The 22,714-nt window shown below is 54.3% G+C and overlaps 1 long non-coding RNA gene across 1 annotated transcript; it reads right to left on the reverse strand.

Moving 5' to 3' along the window:
• Positions 1 to 18,332: 18,332 nt before the first annotated feature.
• LOC308520828 lies at positions 18,333 to 22,508 on the reverse strand. The gene is made up of 3 exons (XR_013996120.1): positions 20,392 to 22,508; positions 20,116 to 20,186; positions 18,333 to 18,566 (listed from the first exon to the last, which is right to left on the reverse strand). It is a non-coding gene; the product is annotated as an uncharacterized lncRNA (long non-coding RNA).
• Between the last annotated feature and the right edge of the window lie 206 nt (positions 22,509 to 22,714).

Genomic DNA, 22,714 nt, shown 5'->3' on the forward strand with positions numbered 1-22,714 from the left:
AAATCACGTGCATAAATAACCCCTCCCACATTGCGCTTTGTACTCAGGAGGCATCCGACCATGCCCTGCCCTTGCCATCCTCCGGAGAAGCCGGGATTGGCACCCAGCAGTGGCCCAGCGCTCACACCCCACTCCTCTCCCTGGTGTGACCCTGGTGGAGGGCCCATTGGCGACCTGCTGCCAGTGTTGAGATGGGCATGTCCTTTGAGATTCCAGTTGTTCCTCCTCAAGGATTCAATCCTAGGGAAGTTGTAGGATGAGCGCACTATTTATAGAGCAGCACTCTGGAAGCAGTCAAATGTCCCAACAAGAAACTGACTAGCCCGGCCAACGTGGCCCAGTGGTTGAGCGTTGACCTATGAACCAGGAGGTTACGGTTCGATTCCCGGTCAGGGCACATATCCAGGTTGCAGGCTTGATCCCTAATGTGGGGCATGTAGGAAGCAGCCGATCAATGATTCTCTCTCATCATTGATGTTTCTATCTCTCTCTGCCTCTCCCTTTTTCTCTGAAATCAATAAAAATATATTTAAAAAAAGAAACTGATTAAATAACTTAGAAACTATCCACAGGATATAACCCCTTGCATATGATAAAAACAAGAATGCTTTAAGGACATGGAAAGTTTTTCATTATATGGGAACTGGCAGAAAAACTGGGACACAAAACTATTTGTAGTTTGTTCATAACACTATAAACCAGAAAATATGTACACATAGGGATAGGTTGGAAAGACACACCAGCATGTTAGCAGTTGCTGTATTATAGGTGATTTTTTTTAAAAAAATAGTTTTTGCTGTTTAAAAATTTCTATCATGATCAGGTATTCGTTTGAAAATTCAGCATATTCAGAAAATTATATGCATGTACATGTGTGCATGCATGTGTGCGCATGCATGTGCACACATGGGACTAATCACCATGGAATAAAAGAGTGTTCTTCAAATTCTATTTATGAGGAAGTAAGTACCCTGTGCATAAAACCTAAGACTTTAGTGAAAAAAAATTCTCTTCAAGTTGTTAAAATATTTAAAATATTTCTTATTCTATTTAAATGTTGCTGTGGAAACTATGGGATGATGAATGCAACTAATAAATAATTTATTGAGAGAGTATGCATGCTCATAGTAAAAATATATATAGGACAGAGTGTATATAATAAAAATTTTCCCACCCCAAGTAGCAACTACTATTAAGTTTTAAAAAAAATATATTTTATTGATTTTTTACAGAGAGGAAGGGAGAGGGATAGAGAGTTAGAAACATCGATGAGAGAGAAACATCGATGAGAGAGAAACATCGATCAGCTGCCTCCTGCACACTCCCTACTGGGGATGTGCCCGCACCCAAGGTACATGCTTTTGACCAGAATCGAACCTGGGACCCTTGAGTCCGCAGGCCGACGCTCTATCCACTGAGCCAAACCGGTCAGGGCTGCTATTAAGTTTTTAATATATTCTTCCAGAATTTTTATGCCTATGCAAGCATATATGATTAAATATGTACTTTTAATTTAGTTTTATAGGAGAGAATAAGTTACATATTATGCTTTATGGTCTGTTTAAAAAAAAATAGCTTTATTGGGATATAATTTGCATACTGCAAAATTCATTCAAGAGTACAGTGCGGTGATTTTAAGACTCAATTCACAGAGTTGTGTAACCATCACCACAGTCTCCATGGTGCTTCCTTACCTAACATTACAGCTTGGAGATGGGTCCATAGCAGCAGGGATAGAGCCCCTCTCTAGTTCCCCTCGCATGGAGGGACCGTCATTTATTCAACCAGCATCTTACCCGTGGCTCCCAGTGTTTTGCTATTAATAGTGATGCTGCAGAGGCAATACATCTTTGCTGCCATGACCATGGGTGCCTCTGTGGGGCTCATTGCCAGTAATGGGATTGCTGCATTGATGGGTATGTGCTTTTATAACTTGACGGACTGGAAATGACCTCTAATCTATGTTCCCATGAATTAGAGACTTGAGAGAGCCCATTTGTTTAAAGATGAGTTTAAAAACAATCTAATAGGATAGAAACTGCATAATCTAATTTGATATAAGAAGTGGTAGAGATCACTGTCAATGAAACGTCTTAGTATATTTGTGTGTGTGTGCCACTACGTAACTTTTTCATTGTCTAATGTTTATAAAGCGTGTGTCTGGCCCTTTTTAAAAGACCGCTTTACTGAGGTTTGAAAAGCTGCAGATGCAATATCTACAAAACATTTACAAAAATCTGTGGATATTTAATGTATACAGTTTGATGTGTTTGTGTCTGGTACATCTTAAGTCTCTTCATCCCTGGAAATCATACAGTTTATGTATGTGGGGGCCAATGAGTTAGACATCGCTGTTGTGATGGGACTCCTAAAGTGGAAAACACTGAAGCTGACCCGGAGGGCTGAGCCGGGCCTGGGCTCTTGCCCCCAGTGGGGGCCCAGGGCTGCGCCTGGGTGAGCAGACTGAGCTGGCATCTCTGAGGACGGGGCCGGGATCCCGCTTCCGGCCAGCAGGTGGCGCCCGCGCTCCCCGGTGGCCGCCGACTGCGTACCGGGACTTAATATAGTAACCCCATGTCGCCCTGAACATATAATTTTCAAACCTCCTATCCCACCACAAGGAAAACCTCGGAGGATTTTCTTCTGGGAAGAGCAATTAGCCTAACCTCTTAGGAGGAGAAATGGCATCGCTGAGCTTGTCTGGGAAAGTAAAATATCCTCCCTAAGTGGTCCTAGGTGGGTGGGGAGACACCGCAGAAGGAAGGCCTTGCAGGAGGAGGAGGAGGCGTGGGGGGCCGGGAGGTGGGGGGGAGGGGGGGCGCTGGGAACTGCATGGCCGGGGTTAGGGCTCAGAGTGGGAAATGCGTTGGGTCTGAGGACATCCAGTGCCCAACCTGTGGGCCTCTGGGTTGGGCCAGAGGGTGACAGAGACAAGGAGGGCAAGATTAGGTGGGGTGGGGTCGGGGGAGGAAGGGCCCTCTCACCTGAGCTCTGCTCCCACCTCTGGGGATCAGGCCAGACCACCCCTCCCGCCACCCACCTACAGTGACAAAATGCACTGTGGATGCAGCTGGGACCCAGAGCCTGCTGCAGAGGAGAGCGCTGGGGGAGGGCAGAGCAGGGGATCGCTTCCCGTCAGGGCTGGCTGCTGTAGACTGGACTCCCTGGGGTGGGAGAGAAAACTGGAAGGAGAGATCTGGGAGTGGAGATGAGCAAATCTGGGAGGGGGGATGAGCTGGAGAGGTCTACACAGCAGGGGGAGAGCAGCTGCTGGGGGTCCGTGGGGGAGAGTGGGGAGCTGGGAGCTGTGGGCACCCACACCAGGGCCTGGGGGAGGGGGGAGGGGGGAGGGGGGAGGGGAGCATTATGGCCCTGTTACAGGTGAGGCTGGGAGCTGCTTGTCACATGTCCTGTTTTGAAGAAGAGGCCTTGCTCTGGCAAAGGCTGTGATGGAAAAGAGAAGGATCCGTCCCTATCCTCAAGGACAGCGTGATCTCAGTAGAAAGCGAAAACACACTAGTATGTGAACACCATGGCTGTTACCATGAGGCTGCCAGTAATTAAAGCCAAAGGAAGTATCCAATGGCCAAGCCGATGTGAGCTTAACCTTTCTGCACCTCGGTTTCCTCATCTGTAAAATGGAAACATTGTTAGCATTGACCTCATAGGGCTGTTAGGAGGATTAAACACGAGATAATGCTTATAAAGCATGTAGCACAGCCCCTGGTACCTGAGAGTTCTCACAATTGATTGTGGTTGCTGTCATTTATCATAATTATAGTTGCCATCTACTGGAAGAGGTGATCAGGGCCTATTTCCTAAGGTCAGGTAAGTCAGCTAAAGACGAGTTGGAGGATTGTGGGTGTATGATCGGTTTCCCGTAAGTGCAGACTGACTCAAGTTCAGATCTGTGATGTGGACTGGGCCCCTGGGGAGCCTGCATTACTTGGGTCCCCATAGATGAATGACCTTTATCAGAAGGTAACATTCTAAGTGCTTGCTATTCAGAATGCGGTCCAAAGACCAGCAGCAGTATCCCCTGGAGCTGTAAGAAATAAACTCTTGGGCCCCAGCCCAGGCCTACTGACTCCGAATGTGCACTTTATCAAGTGATTTGTTTGGGTGTCGGGCTGTGAGAAGCACAGCTCTCAGCCACAGCTCACAGGACTAACAGTTTGGTGGGGCAGGTAGAGAGAAGACTGGAGAGATGGGTTGGGACAACCAGTATCCTTCTCCCTAAATATTTCCACATGTAAGTTCTTAACCAGGATTCAATATTTGTGTATAGCTTTCTTTCCTTTGAAGTAAACTTTATATGCCATGAAATGTATATGTTAACTTACCCTTTGAGTTTTCACAAATGCATCTACTGATGAAACCAGACACCAGCCAAACATCACCAGCAACTGGGAAGTTCCCCCATGCCTCTCCCCATCAACCCAGCCCCGGCCCCTACAGGCAACTCTCATTGTGGTCCCGCCCCCCCCCCCCCGCCCGCCCCCCGGAGATTATTGTGTCAGTTTTAGGATTCCATATAAGTAGAATCCTATAATAGATAAAATTTGGGGAACACTTCTTTCACTCAGCATAAGGTTTTTGGTATATCCATTTGTGGGGGAGGAGAGATCATCTTCCTTCTAATTTCTGTTAGCAGTGATGTGGGCTCTGGCTCTTGGTTCTTGAGTTTGGCAAAGAAAGGATTCAGAGCCAAGAACTCTAGCTCAAGAGGAAGTTTACTTAGCACGCAAGGCACAAGTAAACTCGAAGAGAAGAATCGAGCAGGCTGCTCAGAGAGCTGCCTTGGATTTTTAGAAAGAAAGTCACAGAGGCAGAAGAAGTGAGCCCGCTGGGCTGCGTGGACTCAGGAGACAAGTTACAGAAGCAAAAGGAGGGCCCTTGGAGACAGGTTCAGGGGTTAGCCCGGGAGGAACTGCTGCTGCTCACTGCTCCCCTGGTTACAAGTCTCAGGGGCCCCATAGAGCTGAGGAGAAAGAAAGCAAATATACATGCCTGAAGAGAGCCCGAAAGACAGACAGAGAGAGAGAGAGAGAGAGAGAGAGAGAGCACACTGGGTCCTTTGTCTTAAGGGTTTTTATCTGTTTTCTAAAGGCAGGAATATTAGAAGAGGTCTCAGGGGAGAATCTCAATAGAACGTTCATCAGCTTTCCAGGTGTGCCGTTAATACGCTGCTCCATCACAATGAGCAAATAGGGTCAGGGTCCTGGTCTCCACTGATTGGTCAGCACGGGGCAAGGGGTCGTCAGTCAATGCATCTGGTCCTGAGGCAGCCATGGTGTCACTTTGTCTGGTTTTGCTGCTTTTCTGGGCTTGGAGCTGAAACACAACTGACGCCTAGATGTTATCTGTAGTTTGACCAAAACTCTGCCTCTGGGGTTGACAGACAAATTTTTTTTTATTATTTTGATTATTAAGATTATTTGATGCTGAGTAGAACCTCACTGTTCTGAGGGCTTAATGCTTAAGAGAGTGGCCATGCCAGGGAGAAGGAGGCAGGCGAGTCAGGGTGCTGGATGGGGTCTGTTTGAATCAGCTGTCTGTCTCAGTTTCCCCATTCCACTTGCCAAGGAATTTTCCTAACTTCTTACTATCCTGCCTCATTGATACTTTTACCAACAAGGTTATGCAGGTTCCAGTTAACACCCTCATTAGCATTGGGTTTTGTCAGGCTTTTTAATTTTAACCATTCTGGTGGGCGTAGAAGGGTGTCTCACTCATTGTGGTTTTGTCTTGCACGTCTTAATGATGACTAATAATGATTGGCTAATGATGCTGCTTATCTTCTTTTATATCCTTACTAGAGGCCTGGTGCATGAAATTTGTGCATGGGTAGGGTCCCTAGGCCTGGCTGGGGATCAGGGCCTATCTGCGGGGCGACCGGCAGGGTGATGGGGGGAGGGGTGGGGGCCGATGGCAACTGCCTTGGCTGGCCTGACGCCGCACACTAGAAGGCCCTGCCCCCTGCTGCCACTGCAGGCTGGGGGCAGCTCCTACGTCGAGTGTCTGCCCCCTGGTGGTAAGTGTGCGTCTTAGTGACTGGTTGTTCCCACCATTTGGTCGATTTGCATATTAGGTTTTTATTATATAGGATTGGCCATTCATATATCTTCTTTTGAGAAGTGCCTGTTCAGATCTTTTGCTTGTTTGTAAAAGGGGCTATTTGTCTCTCTGTTTCTGTGTTATAGGAGTTCTTTCTAAACTCCGGAGACTAGTCCCTTGTGGGTTTGGCAAATATTTTCTATGAATGGATTTTTACAGGAATCTCAGGTCTTGTGTTTGGCTCCAGGTGGGGCTTATGTGGGTGTAGGACTACAGTTGAGTGGACCCCTACCTTTGGGGCTGTGTTTTGTGTGCAGTCCCCCCCACCCCTCCCTCTCAGGGCTGGTGAGCTGTGCAAATGAGGTAACACAGATGAAAGCCCTTCGTAAAGTATAACAAGATAAGCAAAGGTTCATCAGTGGCCCTTTAACCGTGAGAGGCGGGAGGCCACCTCCTTGCCTTCTGTCCAGCAGGGCAGTCTCTCTTGGGAGAAGACAGGAGAGAAAGCTACTCCTTGGCTGGAAACAGCCTTTGCTGTGAGTACCTAAAACACAGCACAAGTCGGGCACCACACCTCCGTTCAGATCCCAGCTCTGCCAGTTACTATCTGTGCACTCACGTGCAAGCCCCATTTCATTTGAAAACTGGAGATAATAACACCTCCCTTACGGGGTGATGGTGAGAATTAAAACAACTTTTGCTCTTGGTGTTGTCATTATTATCATTGTAGAACGTACGTCTGAGAGGGCTGCAAATGTGGTGCCATCCTCACAGTGTCCTTTTGTGTAATTGGGCCGCTTTCTTTCTTTTTTTTAGTAAATTGCGGGTTGGTTATAAGATGCTCCTGCAGGCTGCAGGGGTCCTGTCTCAGGAGGGCGCCATGCACCTGCACCACCACAGGCCAGCAGAGGGCGCTCACCGCCTCCTTAGAGCCTGTGACCCAAACTGTCTCCCACTGCTCCTCTGCTCCATGTCCAAACTGGCCTCTGTGGCATTTTCTAGGGTGGAGTGCATTCTCCAGAAGGTCCCCATTTGGGGGTAGGGGGCTGACAAACTCGGGGGACCCTGCACCGAAAGGCCAGAGGGGGCAGTTCTGGTCTCTGTCCCCGTAAAGGTTTCCTTGGGGCAGGGCACTCACGCAGGGCCAGAGGGCGGGGCAGGGGGGGGGCAAGTTTTATGTGGACCCTGTCCCCACCCTTCACACCTCCCTGTTACCTCCCTGGACCCCACTGGGGGCACAGATAGATAACGACTCATGCCGGGGGCCAGGGGGGCTGTGCCTGAGCAGGGAGCTGGGTCTCCTGGTGGCTTCCTCTGTCCCCGAGTTGAGCCGATTCTGGGACTTGTTCTCCAGAGACACTTGGGACCCACCTGCCCCTTGCTGGCTTCAGTCTCCCCCAGAGAGTTGGCTGGGGGTGCAGTGGGGGGAGTCCTCAGTGGGCCCTTTAATGCAGGGACTTGGCCTTGACTTGGTCCAGTTACTGTCCCTCTGGCCCTCACAGGAGGTGGGGCTGGGCTCAGACCCGTCAGCACCCCTCCCTCAGCTCTAAGATACTAAGCCCCAGAGCCCCAGTTTAGAGCAACAGCCTCATCCTCACCCCCTTTCTGCCACATCATCCCCCCTGGGGTCCGGTCCACCCTGCCCCCCTCCCAGGCCAGAGCCCAAGTGGGCGGGCCTTACCCCAGGAGGAGGGCCCTTGACCCTCCCTGACCACGGCAGTGACCTCTTGGTAAACCGCATCCCTGCCAGCTCACACCCACCCCCTTAGGCAAACAGGCCCAGGCACTGACACCGGGGCCCAGGGGCCAGTGCACTGGGCTTCTGCCTTGGCCAGACTGCCCTGCCCGCCCCGGGCAGCAGGGAGGGCCTCTCGGCCACCACCCCACCTCCTCCTCAGGCAGGGCCAATGGGTCCCTTGCTCCCCTTTTCCTCCCAGCAGGCTGCAGGTCGATACCTGGCTCAGGGTCCTCATAATTAAGCAACAGAGCTCTCCATGGCCCATCGATGACCGACCAGGCCAGCCTGCTACTTGGTCACTGAGAGAGAGAGAGAGTGTGTGTGTGTGTGTGTGTGTGTGTGTGTGGCAGGCAGGGGCCCTGGGGCCTTCAGAGCCCCTTGTTCTGGAGGCTTGCTGTCTGAGGGGGAGACCTGGGGCCCCCTCCATGGTAAGCCAGCACCCCAATGGGCCACCGGTTTCTCAGAAGCTATATTCCTCCCCCATCTCAGAGGCCAGGTGACAAAGCAGCAGCTGCTTCTCATCCAACTGAGCCCATTCACCATCCTCCCAGGTCCTTCCTGGTCCACTCGTCCACTCATGCACGTGTCCACTCACTCGTCCCCACATTGGTCCACTTGGCTACTCTGTTGTCCGCTCACCCCCTCACCCAGCAAATGTTTGAGCATCTCAGCACCGGTCCTGGGGCCACAGCCAGCAGGGGCACTCCAAGTTGTCAAGGGCAAAGTCTCCGGGGTCAGAGGGACAGGATGTGGATTCTGACTGTAGTGTTTCCAGGCTGGGTGACGATGGACACATTTCTCAAATTTCTGAGCCTCCTCACGGGTGGGTGCAAAGACTGCCTTCAAGATTAATGCGTGTAAAGTCCATTAACCAGGGTCACCCTACCTGCCCCGGGCTCCCCCTGGGACAGGCAGGGGCTCATCCCTGCCTCTGGCCGGGCTATGCTCCCTGGGCAGGTGGCCCACACCCACCCTGAGATGGAGGGTGATAATCACCGGCCTTCCCACGCACCCCTTCCTTCTGCCTTCTTGCTCGAAGGGCAGTCTGGGGTTGCATAAGTTCAGCCAAGACACCTGGAAGATCCAGCTTGCGCCTCCCCTGCCAAGTTCTCTGTGACAGCTGTGGGGGTGGGGCTAGGCCTAGAGTGTCTGACCCTTGAGGGGTCATTTCTCCTCTGCTCTGGGGCTCCCTGGGGGGCAGAAGGTGCTTCAGGACTGCAGAAGGACCAGCTGAGTTGGAAGGGTCAACTGGGTGGGGGAGGGGAGGGGAGGGGCAAGAGCGTGGTGGTGGTGGAGGGGGTCTGGGCTGAGGAATGTCCTCCCCTCCCCAGACAGCCTGGCCAGGGGTCCGTGGGTCCACAGGGGAGCTCTGGCCTCAGCTGGGGAAATGTGCAGGGCTGCCATCGTGGACTCAGGAGTGGATCAGCTCAGCATGCAGATAAGAGTCTTCCCTCCCCCAAACCAGGCTGCTAGGGGCACCTTTGGGGGACAGTTTCTTGCTGGGGAGAGCCTCCTGCATCCTGGGTGTGGGTGTGGGTGGGGTTGTGGTTAAGGAGCCCAGCGCCCTCAGATCCTGTCTTCAGCCTGATTTACTGAATGGACTTGCTTTGGGGGGATTACAGTGTAGGGGTGGGCTCAGCTGTGTGCCATATGCGAGCAGGCATCCCCCACGCTCCAGCAGCAGCTGCCATGGGGTTGTGGCCCCGGCCATGTGGTCATGGTTAGCTTGCTTAGTCTACTCAGTTTTAAGCTCTCAAAAGACAGGGACTTTTTCAAAAATCTTTGGATCCTTGTTTGGAACCTAGTAGTGCGCCTGGCATGGACTGAGTGCGTCAAAGGAATGAATGAACGAATGAATGGTCACTAGGCAGGCACATGGTCCAACAGGGTAAATGGACAGTGAAGACCGTGTCTGCTTGGGCGGTGGGCATCCGCAGGCAGGTGCTCCAGAGTCCTGTGCACTGCCTGCCCGTGCCCTCCACCTGTCCTGAGGCGGGAGGTTGGCAAGTTGGCATGTGTGCAGCCTCCTGCTCTGAGGTCAGGGACTCCCCATGCCCTGTTCCTTGGTCCCGGCGTCCACTCTCTGGTTGGGGGTTGGCATCCTCCTCGAAAAGGGGGCACCTTAAAGGCGGGTGCCCATGACACCTGGCATTGAGCGGGTGTGGAATGCATGCCTGTCCACTGAGGTGTCCACTGGCCTGATGGGTCAGGGGCACTGTTCCCCAAGGAGCTGGCTGGGGACAGTGCCCCGACCTGGTCTGCCCACCAGGCTGGCCCCAGGGCAGAGGCACCTCCCCAATCTCATGACCCAGGTGAGAGGGAGGGTTTGAACCCTGGGAGCCCTGGCTCGTGGGTGGTCAGTAGCTGGAAATATCCCTGAGGAGGCGGCCTCTTTAGCAGTGACTACCTTGCCGGGAGCAGGGTGACCGGGAGGCCACCTCGCTCACACCTGTGAGCCTGTGCTCAGAAGAGTCTGGGCCACAGGCGGCAGAGCCAGCACCCGCCCCCAGCAGCAGCGCCCTCCCTGGCGGCAGCACCCAGATGGGGCCCTCTGGACAGCAGGGTCACGCGGCCACGATTCCACAGTGTGGACTCAGCTGGGATCGAATTCCTGCTCTGCTACAGACTGGCTGTGACCTTTGCATCCTGCGGATTTGTCCTGAGTCTGTCTCCTCATCTGTAAAAGGGAGGTGCTTACCTGCAATGGGACTTTACTCAGCCACAGCAAGAAACCTTACCGTGTAGACCACTGCTGGGCGCCGGGCCAGGGGACTCCTGGTTCTTGCATTTCTTGTTTGTCTTCCCACAGAATGCAACCTCCATGGGAAGAAATACTTGATCTTGTTTTGTTCATAATCGTCAACTCAGCACCCAGTGCCTGGCACATAGTAGGTTTCAATAAATGTCTGTTGAGCCCAGCCGGTGTGGCTCAGTGCACCAAGAGGCTGCTGGTTCAATTCCCGGTCAGGGCACACGCCCAGGTTGCAGGCTCTATCCCCAGTAGGGGGTGCGCAGGAGGCAGCTAATGGATGTTTCTATCTCTCCCCCTCCCTTCCTCTCTCTCTAAAAAAAACAAAACAAACCCAATTTAAAAAAACATATTAAAACATGTCCGTTGAGTGGACAAGTGCGCACATCATCATTCTTCGCACAGTGGCTGCCAGGCCCTGCCTTCCTCAGTGCTATCAGTTAATAGCTGTGAGGTCAGGGCCATCATTATCCCCACTTTGCAGATAAGGAAGCTGAGGCCCTGGCACATGGAATGGCCACCCTGGAGCTGGGGCCTCACCCTGGCAGCCCAGCCGCAGAGTCCTCACTCTGACCCTCCCTGCCCTCGGCTGTGTCCCTGCCTGGGACCTTCTGGTCTGGGAGGCAGCCTGGGGCCTGGAACCTTCTGCCCCCTCAGCCACCTGGCTCCTCCCACTCCCAGGACCTGGGCGGCCCCACCCCCACCCCCTTGTAGGCTTTTTCTCAGGCTCCCAGCTCCCTTCCCTGAGAACCTCTGTCATAAAGAAGGCGAGGCCCTGATCCGGCCTGTCTTTCCGCCCCTGGGCCTTCCTCACCCGAGGGAACCCTGGTTATAAATATGGAGGACACGCCTTGCGTGTGCATTAAGCAGCTTTCATCTGGGGAGCTCCTGGCTGCCGGGAGGCTAATTAGCTGCTCTCTGGGAAGAGTGAGTCAGCGCTGACGTCCCAGCCGGCACTGGCTAACTAGACTCGGGGTGGCTCTCCTGGGAAGAAGTGGGGGGGCCGTCAGCTCCGGCCACCCAGCCCTCCACATTGCTCTTCCCAAGGGACCTCTTCCCAAGGGACCTTCTCGGGCTACTAAGGAAAGCCGCCATGTGGGCGAGGCCTTGTGCTTCCCAGGGGCAAGGCCACGTCCTTGCCAAGCTCCTTCTGTCTACGGAGTGTGCCCACATGCGCCAAGAACCGGGCGCGGTGACATGATAGCAACACGGGCCTCATGACACAGCCGCACTCCCTGCGGGCATGGGGCCAGCGCCTCCTCGCAAGACCTCATGTAATTGGTGGGAAGCCCTTAGCTCAGTGTCTGGCCCGGAATAAGCCCTCGATCGGGGGTAGCTATTACTTCCATCTTCAGAACAACCCAGTGGGGTAGGTACTGCGCGGACTGCACTTCTCAGATGGGGCAGTTGAAGCGCAGAGGGGCGAAGCCACTTGCTGGAGATGGCACAGGGAGCCAGGCGCAGAGCCACCGTTTGAACTGGGTTGGTTTGACTCTAAAGCCGCGCCTAAGTTCTCAGGAGTTTTTTCCTCCCTCCCCACGACCTGGAGGCCACCAACCCCAAGGCCGTACTCTGTGCAGTGGCGGGCTCACCAGGCAGGGCGTGTTCTCTTCACCCATCTCCCCCAGCGGGCGAGCACGGGTGGGCGGGACTCGGACCATAAAACCTCGGGGAATATCGAATACGAGCCCCCCCCCCCCCCCATTTTTTCAGATGAGAAAACTGGGGCAGGAAGTGGCTGTGCCAGATGACAGGCCTCGTGGGAAAATGCCTCCTCCGCCTGCCCTGAGCTGCATGGATGCGGAGAACAGGCATCCTCAGGAGAGAATACAGCAGCCCACGTTTTTTAAAAGCTGGCCTAGCGCCACTTCACGTTTACGAAGGACCTACATTAGCAACTGTCTTCGAAAAATGGGAGAAATCCGAAGAGGATTTTTGCTTTTATGAGGAAAGGTGAAAACTGAAAATGGCGTTCAGCCTGTTTTGCAGGCAGTGCAGCAGCGGCAGTGGCGCCACCAAGCGCCCGCCCTGGGAACTACACGTAGCATCAAGTCGCCGTAGCTTTGCACTGTGTCTGCGAGCATCTGGGCTCTGTCTCGATTTGCTCGGTGCATTCCTGCTTTTACTGTATGTTGGTGTTGTTCCGGGTTTTATGTGTGATTTAGTGTGATTCGGTAGGTTTGGGGATCTGTGAGCACTCAAATTCTTTTCCATATAAATGAATGGTGATTGTTTTTGCTTTATGCCACTTTGGCTTGTGAAAGTTTTCGTGGGAATGTGGTACATCTGAATAGCAAACCTGCGCCTGGCTTTCCCCTGCCAGTCGGGTCTCCTCCTGAAGGGCTGCCACAGGCACACGGAGGGCGGGGGGGGGGGGTTGCACGCAGCAGGCTGGGCACTGCGACTGGGGCAGGGATGGAGCAGTCCTCCCTGCCCTGCCAGGGCCTTGGAGCAGAGGGAGCGCACAGGGCAGGCCTCATCGGTGGCCCATCTCACAGGTCACAGTAGCAACGCCAGTGCAGGCACCCAGGAGGCGCTTAAAAGTGCTCGTTTGAAATGGCTGCACCTGGCCCCACCGTAGAGAGGAGATGAAACGCTGAATGAAGGGATGGGTAGACGATACACCATGTCTTCTCACCTTTGCTCAGCAAACCCGAACCCATCAAATGTGTCTCTCCTTCAGGCCTCGGGCAAGGGCCTAAGGAAATCTGGTTCGGGCAGCGAGAAGTTCATGGGCCAGAGGCTGAGGTTCCTGACGGTGGGACACCATCCTTGGGCACTGAAGGAGATGGCTGAGCTCAGGACCCTGCTTCTCTCTTCCCTCTGAATGTCGCCCTTTCTGAAGAGGCAGGTCCATAGCCCTAGCTGCTCTGCCCTTCTGCTCCGCCACCCCCCACCCCTGCACCTCTCCCCTTTTCAAATGGAATCTTATGTTTATCTACGAGATGAGTTGTTTAAATGAGTCTGTCTCTCCTGTTAGCTGAAGCCCCACTTAGTGGGGTAGGTACTTGGTCGTGGGCACTTCTTGTCCTCCGTGCCCACAGGGTGAGTGAATGCTGGAAGCCTCAGGACAGGAGAGAACTGAGCCAGCGGTTCTGCAAATGTGGTCTCAGGACATCGGACCACCACCACCAGCAGCAGCACCTGGGAACCTGCTAGCAAAGTAGCTTCTCTGACGTTAGGTGCGGGCCCAGCAATCTGGGTTTGAGCCAGCTCTCCAGGATTCAGGCGCATGTACTAAAGGTTGAGAACCACTGGAGGAGGCAGATCCCCTGCTGTTCGACCAATGTCCACTGTGGCGAAGGGCAGCTGGACTGCCTGTAAGAGGAGCAGGGGATGAGCACAGCCACGTCTTCAAAGGTAGCAAAGGGCAGCCCAGTCTAAGCAGGGGCCAGCCCCGCCTGTGTGGACACTGGACCATCATCCCTAACCCCACCTGGGGCCCATGAGTGCTATTTGGTGGGATGGCCACTGGAGGGCAGTGTGACCACATCCATGAAGAGGGAGCAGCCTTCACCATACCCAGGAAGACCAGTTGGGGGGCCTCAGCCAGGAGCCAAGCAACAGAAAGGGATCTGGTCCCAGTAGTAACCTCAGCCTCGCAGAAGCTAAGGGACTCAGCTGGTGTGTACCTTTAGCCCCTATATCTCTGAGGGGGCCTCCCTGCCTTGCCCCTCCAGAGCCTGGCCTGGTGCTGGGGTTTGGCCCGCCTTGGGCCTGGAAAGTTCTGAGGCCCAGGTCTGCGGGACGTTGTCCAGGGGAGGAGATACCGTCAGGCTGCCTGGGGCCGAGTGCCAGAGAGGGCAGCAGGACCTTGACTGCCTCCCCAGAGGCAAAGGGCAACCTCCCTCGTGACCCCCACTGCAGTGCAAAACAAGCCATTCATCTGGGGGAGGGGGGTGGTGGCAGCTTAACCCTCTCCTGGCTGGCGAGGGCAGGCTTAGGCTTGGAGGCTGAAACACAATGGGAATGGGGAGGCATTTCTAAGAACTGCAAGAAAACCTTGGACCCTGGCAACTTCCTCGTGGGTGTTTGGAAATCCCATTCCATTAGCCATTAGGAGCCCGAGCTTTTGCAAGTAAATTGGATTTGATCCAGTCACCTCCTTCCCTCTTGCCCCATATCCAAAGAGCACGGAGCCAGAGGCAGTAAAAGTCGCTCCTACTCATCATCAGGTGTTTGTGGGCAGCTGCGTGTCAGGCCGGTGGAGCCCTTATCCAAGTGTAGTGTCTGGTTGCTCACAGCATTAAAGCACAGCTCCTTCCCAGGTCGTGCCTGTCTCCAGCCGGGGGTCAAGGACTGGCAGCCTGGAGCGCAGTCTAAGTGGCTGACTCAACCTCAGTCCCTCCCACCCTGAGGACTATAAATTCCATTCTGAATGCTATTTGAGGAGCTGCAGGCCCTACAGGCCACATCATCCTGTTGTCTGATATCTGGCCCGGTTCACACATTGATAATGTCTCTGTGTCATTTGGGTACTGTTCAGCTTCTAGAATATTCTCTCTTCTTGGTATTGCCAATCCTGCAAGGTCCCGCCTAAATGTCGCCTCTCCCAGGAAGCCTTCCTCCTTTGGTTTCCAGCAGGATCTGCCCCGCTCCTCCCCTGCCCACCTCCATTACCGTCGGCCTCGCTGTGGGACGCGGTTTTCCCTGCTGCTCTGAGGGCCCGTGAGATGGGCCCTCGTGTTCCCCGTGGCGCCTCACCCCTGTGGCTCACTGGGAAAAGGGTGGTTGCCAGAGAATCGTGAAATGATCGAATGGGCTTGGTGTTGGAGGCAAAGTTCCCAACCGTTTTTGAACCTTGGGCGAAGGAACATGTCACGGTGTTTTCTTACGCCCTGTAATGGAATCCCCTTGCGTTTAATTGCTTTAAGATATTTTTAGTGTAAATGTCAGAGTGCCGTCGTCAGAACACACACCACGGGTCCCAGCTCGACCAAGAGGACTAACCACTGAGCCCTGTGTTGGCTACTTCCTCTCTGTGGCCTTGAGTCGGAGCCTGTGAATGGGAGGGTGTCAGCATGTCAGGCCCCCCCCCCCCCGCGCCTCCCCCACCAGCCAAGGAGAGTCTACGCTGGGATTGAGGTCATGATTTTAGGCTGAGATCTTGCGGGGAGGGGGAGGCAGAAAAGCAAGTGCTTTGAGAGTCTGGGAGAAGGCTGCGGCCACAGGAAGAATCCTCCCCCCGCCCCCCCCCCCCCCAGAATAAGCCAAAAGTGCCCGGTGAAGGGCTCCAGAAAACCCCTCTCATGCCTCCCACCGATGATCTGCTGAACGCTCATTAAGGGGGAAACAAAGAGGTGGTTTTGTTTATTTATTTAAGAGGAAAAATAAATGAGCTGTGACAAAACAATTTGAAACCGGCCCCTCAGAGACCTGGGCTTTCACTTCCTCGATGGGAAGTAAAACAGAATCGAATCCCCCTCCAAATAAAAGTGAAGTTAATAATCAGACAGCTCGAGCCCTGGCCACATCCTGTGTCAGCTCCCTCCCTCCCTTGGCTCACTGTTTATAGCAGCCGAGCCCTCCTCCAGAGCCCAGAGTGGGCTTAACTCTTTCCTCCCCCTCTCCGCACGCCTCGCCTCGGAGAAGCCCAACCCTGCTGTGCGGCGGGCGGGCTCCTCACATCCTCTGGGGCCTGCCCACGTGGGCCTGGCCCGCACAGGGCACGGCCGCCGGCCTGCCTCTCAGCCTCCGACCCAGGCCATGCGTTTAGGAAGCCCAGCGTAGTCTCCTGCTTGCCCTGCACCAAACCCAAGTGGGCACCGGAGGGCTGCACCCAGGGTGGCTTTCCCTCTGCACCCCTCCAGGAAAGCCCTAGGGAAACCCATTCCTGCTCCAGACGTGGGGCCTCTGCTCTGTGCTCCCCTGCAGCCGGCGGTGTACAGGACCTGCTGTGTTTCCACGGAAGGCAGCACATTGGGGGCCTTTCGGTCTGTGCTCCATGCGTCTCTGAGCCGCTGCCTATGGAAACGTTACACTTCCTCTGGTGCCGTTTTTCTCCCAGGCCGGGGGGTCACTGGCGGCACATCCCCATGGAGCTGAGGGGGAAGCTTTGCTGATACTCACTGAGGGCTTTCTACCTGCCAGTCCCTGTTGAGGCAACAACTCTGCCCGACAGAGCCACCGTCCTCACCGTGCAGAGGAGGAAACGGAGGCACAGAGGGGGCAGTACCTTGCCCGTTGTTACAGGGCTGGTCAATAGCAGAGCTGGGACTTGAACCCAGGCACTGTGGTTCCGAAGCCTATGCCCTTAGCCCCTGAGCTCTCAGCCACTGGACTGCCTCCTGCTTATGTCCCCTCCTTCCTCCGTAGCCTGTGGGTTTTTCACCTGAAGTCACAAATACCCTCTTCTGGCTGAAACTTGTCTCACAGGAAGCCACTAACCAGTTGCCTGGGGCAAGTGGCAAAGACTTAGGGGCAGGCTGTGTGGGTCACCTGCCCGTCCTGGGATTCCTCCCTCTGCACGCCATGGCGACTTAGATTTGTTCTGGGAAAAGTGTCTGTGGCCAGGTCACCTTGCCTGGCCATTTGGTGGGTCCCTCTGGCTGGGGAGGGTGTGTGGTGCTGCCCGCTGCTGTCTGGAAGCCTTCAGGACCGCTTGCCCAAGGCTCAGGGGGGAAGGCTCCCCCCGCCACCCCCGAGGTCCCTGTGAAGTGTGCTCCTGAGCCGGGGCCTGCTCTTGGTCTGGGTACCCTGCACCCCCTGGCTTCATCTTTGGAGAATAGCTGATCTGCCAAAGGCCTGCTTTCTCGAAATGCCTTTCGCCATTCAAAGCCATGGCCCAGAGGGAGCTGTGCCCTATTTCTCATTTTCCAACTCATTCTTCACCCAGAGAGAGAGCAGCGTGGCTCCGTCCCACGTGGCTGTTCCTCCTGAGCAGGGAGGGAGGAAGACAGCAGTGACTTCTCTGTGACACCTGAAAGGGCCGACATCCAGTAAGACGCCTGATCAAAGAGACCTCAGCGTGTGTGTGCCTTGACTCTTGTTTAAGCCCAAGATGGGGCGACTCCCCTGTGCTCCTCAGAGGCGAAAGGTCAGGTTCGCCGAAACCCCTCAAATCAGAACTGCCCTTTATCAGTGCTGACCAGCGTCAGGGCACTTTGCCTACATTTATCTCACTTACCATCACCCTAGAAAATGGGTCTGGGTGATTCCCCCCCATTTTCCAGTTGAGGAAAGTGAATTTAGAAAGGTTGAGTAGCTTGCCCACTTTGCTGGGCGGGGGTGGGGGGTGGGGGTGGGAGGGAAGGGCAGGGGACAGTTCACTGTGGCTTAAAAGACATTGAAACCAATTTAAAAAATCATTTTCATTGAGATTAAAAGCAGTGCAAGGTGGACACCAGGCCCTGGAATGTTTTTCCCAGTCTGAGCGGCCCTGAGGGGCAGGCATCACTCTTGGTCCTCAGCGTGTCCCTGGGGCGGGGGATGGTCTTCCTGCCTGTTGTCCAGCCCTCCCCGGCGCCTGGAAGATCTCCCCACACAGACTCGCCTGCTGTCCCTGCTGTCCCTGCTGTCCGAGCGCATGCCCTCAGAAGGTCAATACCATGTTGCAAGAACCACTGAGCCCTGGTCGGCTGGGGTGTTGTCCTGTGGGTGTGACTCCCAGTCAGGGTGGGTCAAGGTGTGCACAGGAGGCAACCAGTCAATGTTTCTCTCTCACATCGATGCTCCTCTCTCTCCCCCCCCCTCCCTCTCTCTCTAAAAATCAGTGAGAACGTATCCTCGGGTGAAGATTAAAAAACAAACAAAACGACAACAACAAAAACCCAATACGACCAGAATCTTTGAGTTAAAAAATTCTTACAGCTTTTATGAATTTAAAACATTTTAGTACAGAAAATCCCAAACATATACAGGAGATAGCGTCGGATGGTGAAGCACCATATGCCCATCACCGGCATCACCAAATCCTGCCCACGCGTGTCCATTTCTATCACCATCTGCTTCCCTGCCGCCCAGGTAATTGTGAAGTAAATCCTCTATGTCAGATCGTATCATGATCAGCATTTCCGTATGTATCTTCAAAAAAACCACATGAAACTTAAAACTTAACCACAGTATCCTTATCGCACCTAAAATTTAATAGTGTCCCCTAAATATTACCAAGATTCAGTTGGTGTTCACATTTCCGGAACATTTTAACCCCTACCCCTTTCTACTTTTTCATAAAAAGCCCAGTTCTGAAATGAGAATTTCTCAGCAGTTGGTCACATCCCTACAACCTCGCTCCTAACAGGACAGAGCTGTGGCTGTGGGCAGAAACGCCTGGTTGTCGAGTCTCTGAGGCCAGCACGCCCGTCATGGCCTCGCCCGGTTATAGCTCCCGCTGGGCCAGAGCCGTGCACACAGCGGCCGGTCAGTGCGCGGAGCTTCTCCGCAGGATGAGCACACGCAAGGGTGGGGCTGCAGCCCGCTGAGCTAAGGCGGGGGGGGGGGGGGGGGGGGGAGGAGGGAGGGCTGCCCGCAGCCCCCGGCGTCCTCCCGCCCACGCGGAGCCCGGCTGCGAGTGGCTGTCCTTGGCTTTCTGCGCGCGCTCCACCCGCCAGCTGCCTGGGCCTCCTCTGGGACCCTCTTCCCTCTCCTGCTCGGGATACTTGACTGTGTTCCAGGGACTCCGTGGAACCCCACTTGGTGGGGCCTCCAACCTTCTTCTTGGTCTTGCCAAGTCCCTGTTTAACATACAGCAACAGTTGAGTAGGGCTACGTTTGGGAAGGGGGGGGGGGCACGTGCACATGCCAAGTGCTTTGCTCATTTGTCCTTCCAGCAGCCCCAGGAGGTGGGTATTACTGTCACTGCCATTTCGCAGCGAGGAAGACTGAAGCAGGCAGGTAAGTCGGTCCCCTGCTTGCCGAGGAAGTGGCGGTGCCAGCATTGGCTGTGGTCAGCCTGAACGTTGGGCGCTCTCTGTTCCCAAATGTTGAGACTCGTCTAGCAAACTGCTAGGCAACTTGGCCGAGGCCCAGACTCTTTAGCCTTTTGAGGACAAATCTTGACAAGTTGGGATCTGCAGTCACCATGCACTTTTCCCTGCAATGTTCTTCACATCTTCCAGAACAGACATAGTATGACTTATTATTATACACACCCTTATTGGGAGATTAGCTCAGTTGAATGGAATAAATTTTAGGTCATTCAGCCTCTAATTTCCTGGTTTGTCTTTTTTTTTTTTTTTTCATGGTTAAATAATAGTTGGAGTCACACAGTATATGACCGAGACAGGTTTGAAGGTTAGGAGGGATGGGAAGAAACTGGGTTGAGTACCTGAGGCCACAACCTAGACAGGATCCCTTCTGCCTATTTCGCCACAATTTTTGATAGAAGGAAAATGTGACTTACAGAATCAGGGTCAAGTGACTTCAGAATTCTTAGAGGGAGAAAGGCTGGCACAGGCGCCGTTTTCTTTGTCCCAGTCGATCAGAGTTCAGCCCGAGTGGCGTCCCCTTGGCTGAACTCTGGAGGAGCAGTTTCAGGTGGCGAGGGAGGCTGGGACCCCTGGCCATGAGGAGCCCGCCCCGCCCACGGGGGAAGGTCTGAGCACGCCACGACGGGACACTAACCCAAACTCACTTGCATTTTCACTGCCTTTGCTTCTCGATTTTGCCTTGGTTTGCTTCAGCTTTCTCCCAACTCCTGCCGCCCTGAAGAAACAGAAGAGGGGGCAGAGGTGGATCTGACTAAGTAAGGGGCTTGGCATAGCCCAGCAAACACAGAGAAGCGTGGCAGTGGCCAACTCACAGGAGAAGGAGAGGCAGGAGAGGCTGAAAGAGGCCACGCAGACACAGGGAAAGGAACCAGGACCTAAGCGCTCACGGAGTTGATGGACACAACGTGAACTTCACGTACCTGTTGGCCAATTATGGTGATGGGAAAGCCGTGGCTATCTGTAGGTCTCCTTGGCAATGCCTGGCAATTAATTTAAGTCATCTAAATTGTTTGCAAAAGTACCACTTGCTGGGGCGCCTCTGGCTTTGCGTAGAGCTGGGCATGCCCGTCTTCCAGGACGCCCTGCTGTTCTGGGATGGCGTGTCCGTGGGTGGGGTTCGCCCTGGTGCAGGAGAGGTGGCTGGGAAAGCTGCTCCCTGGAAGATGCAGAGCCAGTCACAAGGCTCTGTCACCCCTATGGCTCCTCCTGCTCAGGCTCTCCAGTGAGCCGGCCGGGGGGCGCCATGATGGGGGGCGCCATGATGGGGGGCGCCAGGCTGGGGTGAACTGATATGGTCTTGGCCTGGTCCAGGAAGATCAGTCCTCACTCTGCAAAATACCGCCAGCTGGGGTACGTTGGGAGCACTGTAGGCAAACCAGGGCAAGAAGGAAAGCTTGCTTTCCTAGGGCTGTCCCTGCTCTGTGTTTGGAGGAGCCCGAAATCCACAGAGAGCCGTCAGACTCAGAACTAGTGAGTGTGGTGGGCTGAGGGTCAGCGCCGTTGTTGTTAAGTTCACTGCTGCCTCCTTTTCTCTCCTGGGTCTCTCTTTCTTTTTTCTGGTGTTGTTTGCTTTCACGTACTTCTCTCTTTGCAGAATATTTATAACTGCCCTCTTCTTCTTTTTCGCTCTCAATTCCCCTCCCCACCCTACTCTGCCTTCTTAGCGTAACTTTTCCCTTCTTTTGGCCTTCCTTGTTTTACATGGATTCCCGGATGGTTTATTCTGTCTGTTTCCCGAATCTCTTTCCTCTCCTATTTCTTATAACCTCCCCCGCTTTCCTTCGGCTTCAGTTCTTTCCCCTAAAGACTTCCTTGGGCCACACAGGCTTTTATTCTTGTTCATCTGTTGAAGCAGTGCTGGCAAGAAGGCGGCCACAGCCGGCAGGCGGGGCCGCAGTGGCAGCGAGGACCTGGGTGTCCTTGGAAGAGGAGCTCCCTTCTGGAGAGGGGCCCCCCTGTGAGGGTGGCTATGGCTGCCAGGCCCGGCCCAGGGCTGGGGCAGATGGTGTTTCCTCCACGTTGTGTGGGCCTGGGCCCCACTGCTCATGGAACCTGCCCTTCTCTGGGTGTCCAGGTGGGGGACTCACCAGGTTCCACCCAGAAGGGCTGGGGCTCAGGGGCGGTGCACCCCCTGGGCAGGTGTTGCTGGTAAAGCTCTGGGCTGGGGGTGGGATGACTTGCTGCCTGGGGTCAGCTTCTTGGGGGGAGTCTGGGTACCCCCTGATCCTCGCTGTCTGGCTGAGTTGGCCTGGGCATCTGGAGGATCTGGTAGGGAGGCAGAAGCAGGTTTCCAGCACAAAGATCCTTCCTCTCAGCAGCGCCCACCCCCCGGGCCAGTGGGCGTTGTCCGGACACAGAAAGAATGCAGGACGACGCTGATAACTGTGAGGTACCTTCAAGGTTCTTGGCCACTGGGGAGTACCACAAACCCCACCTGTGGGAGGTCCTGAGGGTCAGCCCGGGTACTGATGGAAGCAGGTGGCACTTCTCAATGGGTGTGGTGGCAGAGAAATCCTAGAAGTGGCGGCCGCTCCCCTCCTTGTCTGGAGGGGTGGGGAGGGGGATGAGGAGTGTCCTGGCTCTGCTCCCCAGCTGTCTGAGGCAAATCGACTGGAGTCCATCTGGCTGTCCCCCCAGGCGCAGGCTTGCTTCCCACCCTGGGGCGTCAATGCCACTGGGCGCTGGCTGAGTCCTTAGCAGGCCCAGCCAGAGCAGCAAGAGGAGAGCGGATGTCATGCTCTGCCTGGGGCACACCTGGAGCCAGCTGCGTCCTGGGGCAGAGGGGCCCAAGAGCACCAGGTGGGCCCGGGGGCTGTACTCTTTTCCCAGGCCCTGGATGCCTGCGGCCAAGGGCTTCTCTGGAAGTGCCCTCAAGGGCCCCCTCGCCTTCTCCACACCTTGCTCTTTGGCCAGGTCCCCTCCTTCCTCCTCCTCATCTTCATTAATGCACCACGTTCTCTGCCACTTTAGAAAAGTACTGTTGATGACATAGAAGCTTGAGAGAAATCTTTGCTTACATTTAATATTCTGTTTACAATTTACTTATGTTCTAAGACTTCAACCCTGGAGTCCAACTCTTAGAATCCAGTATTTTTTCAAACATTTATTTTTTATTTTCTTGATATGTTTTTTTTATTGATTTCAGAGAGTGAGAGGGAGGGAGGGAGGAAGAGAGAGAGAGAGAGAGAGAGAGAGAGAGAGAGAGAGAGAGAGAGGAGAGAGACATCAGTGACAAGAGAGAAT

This window comes from Myotis nattereri (assembly GCF_964212035.1).
Source record: "Myotis nattereri genome assembly, chromosome: 1".
NCBI classification, from domain to species: Eukaryota; Metazoa; Chordata; class Mammalia; order Chiroptera; family Vespertilionidae; genus Myotis; species Myotis nattereri.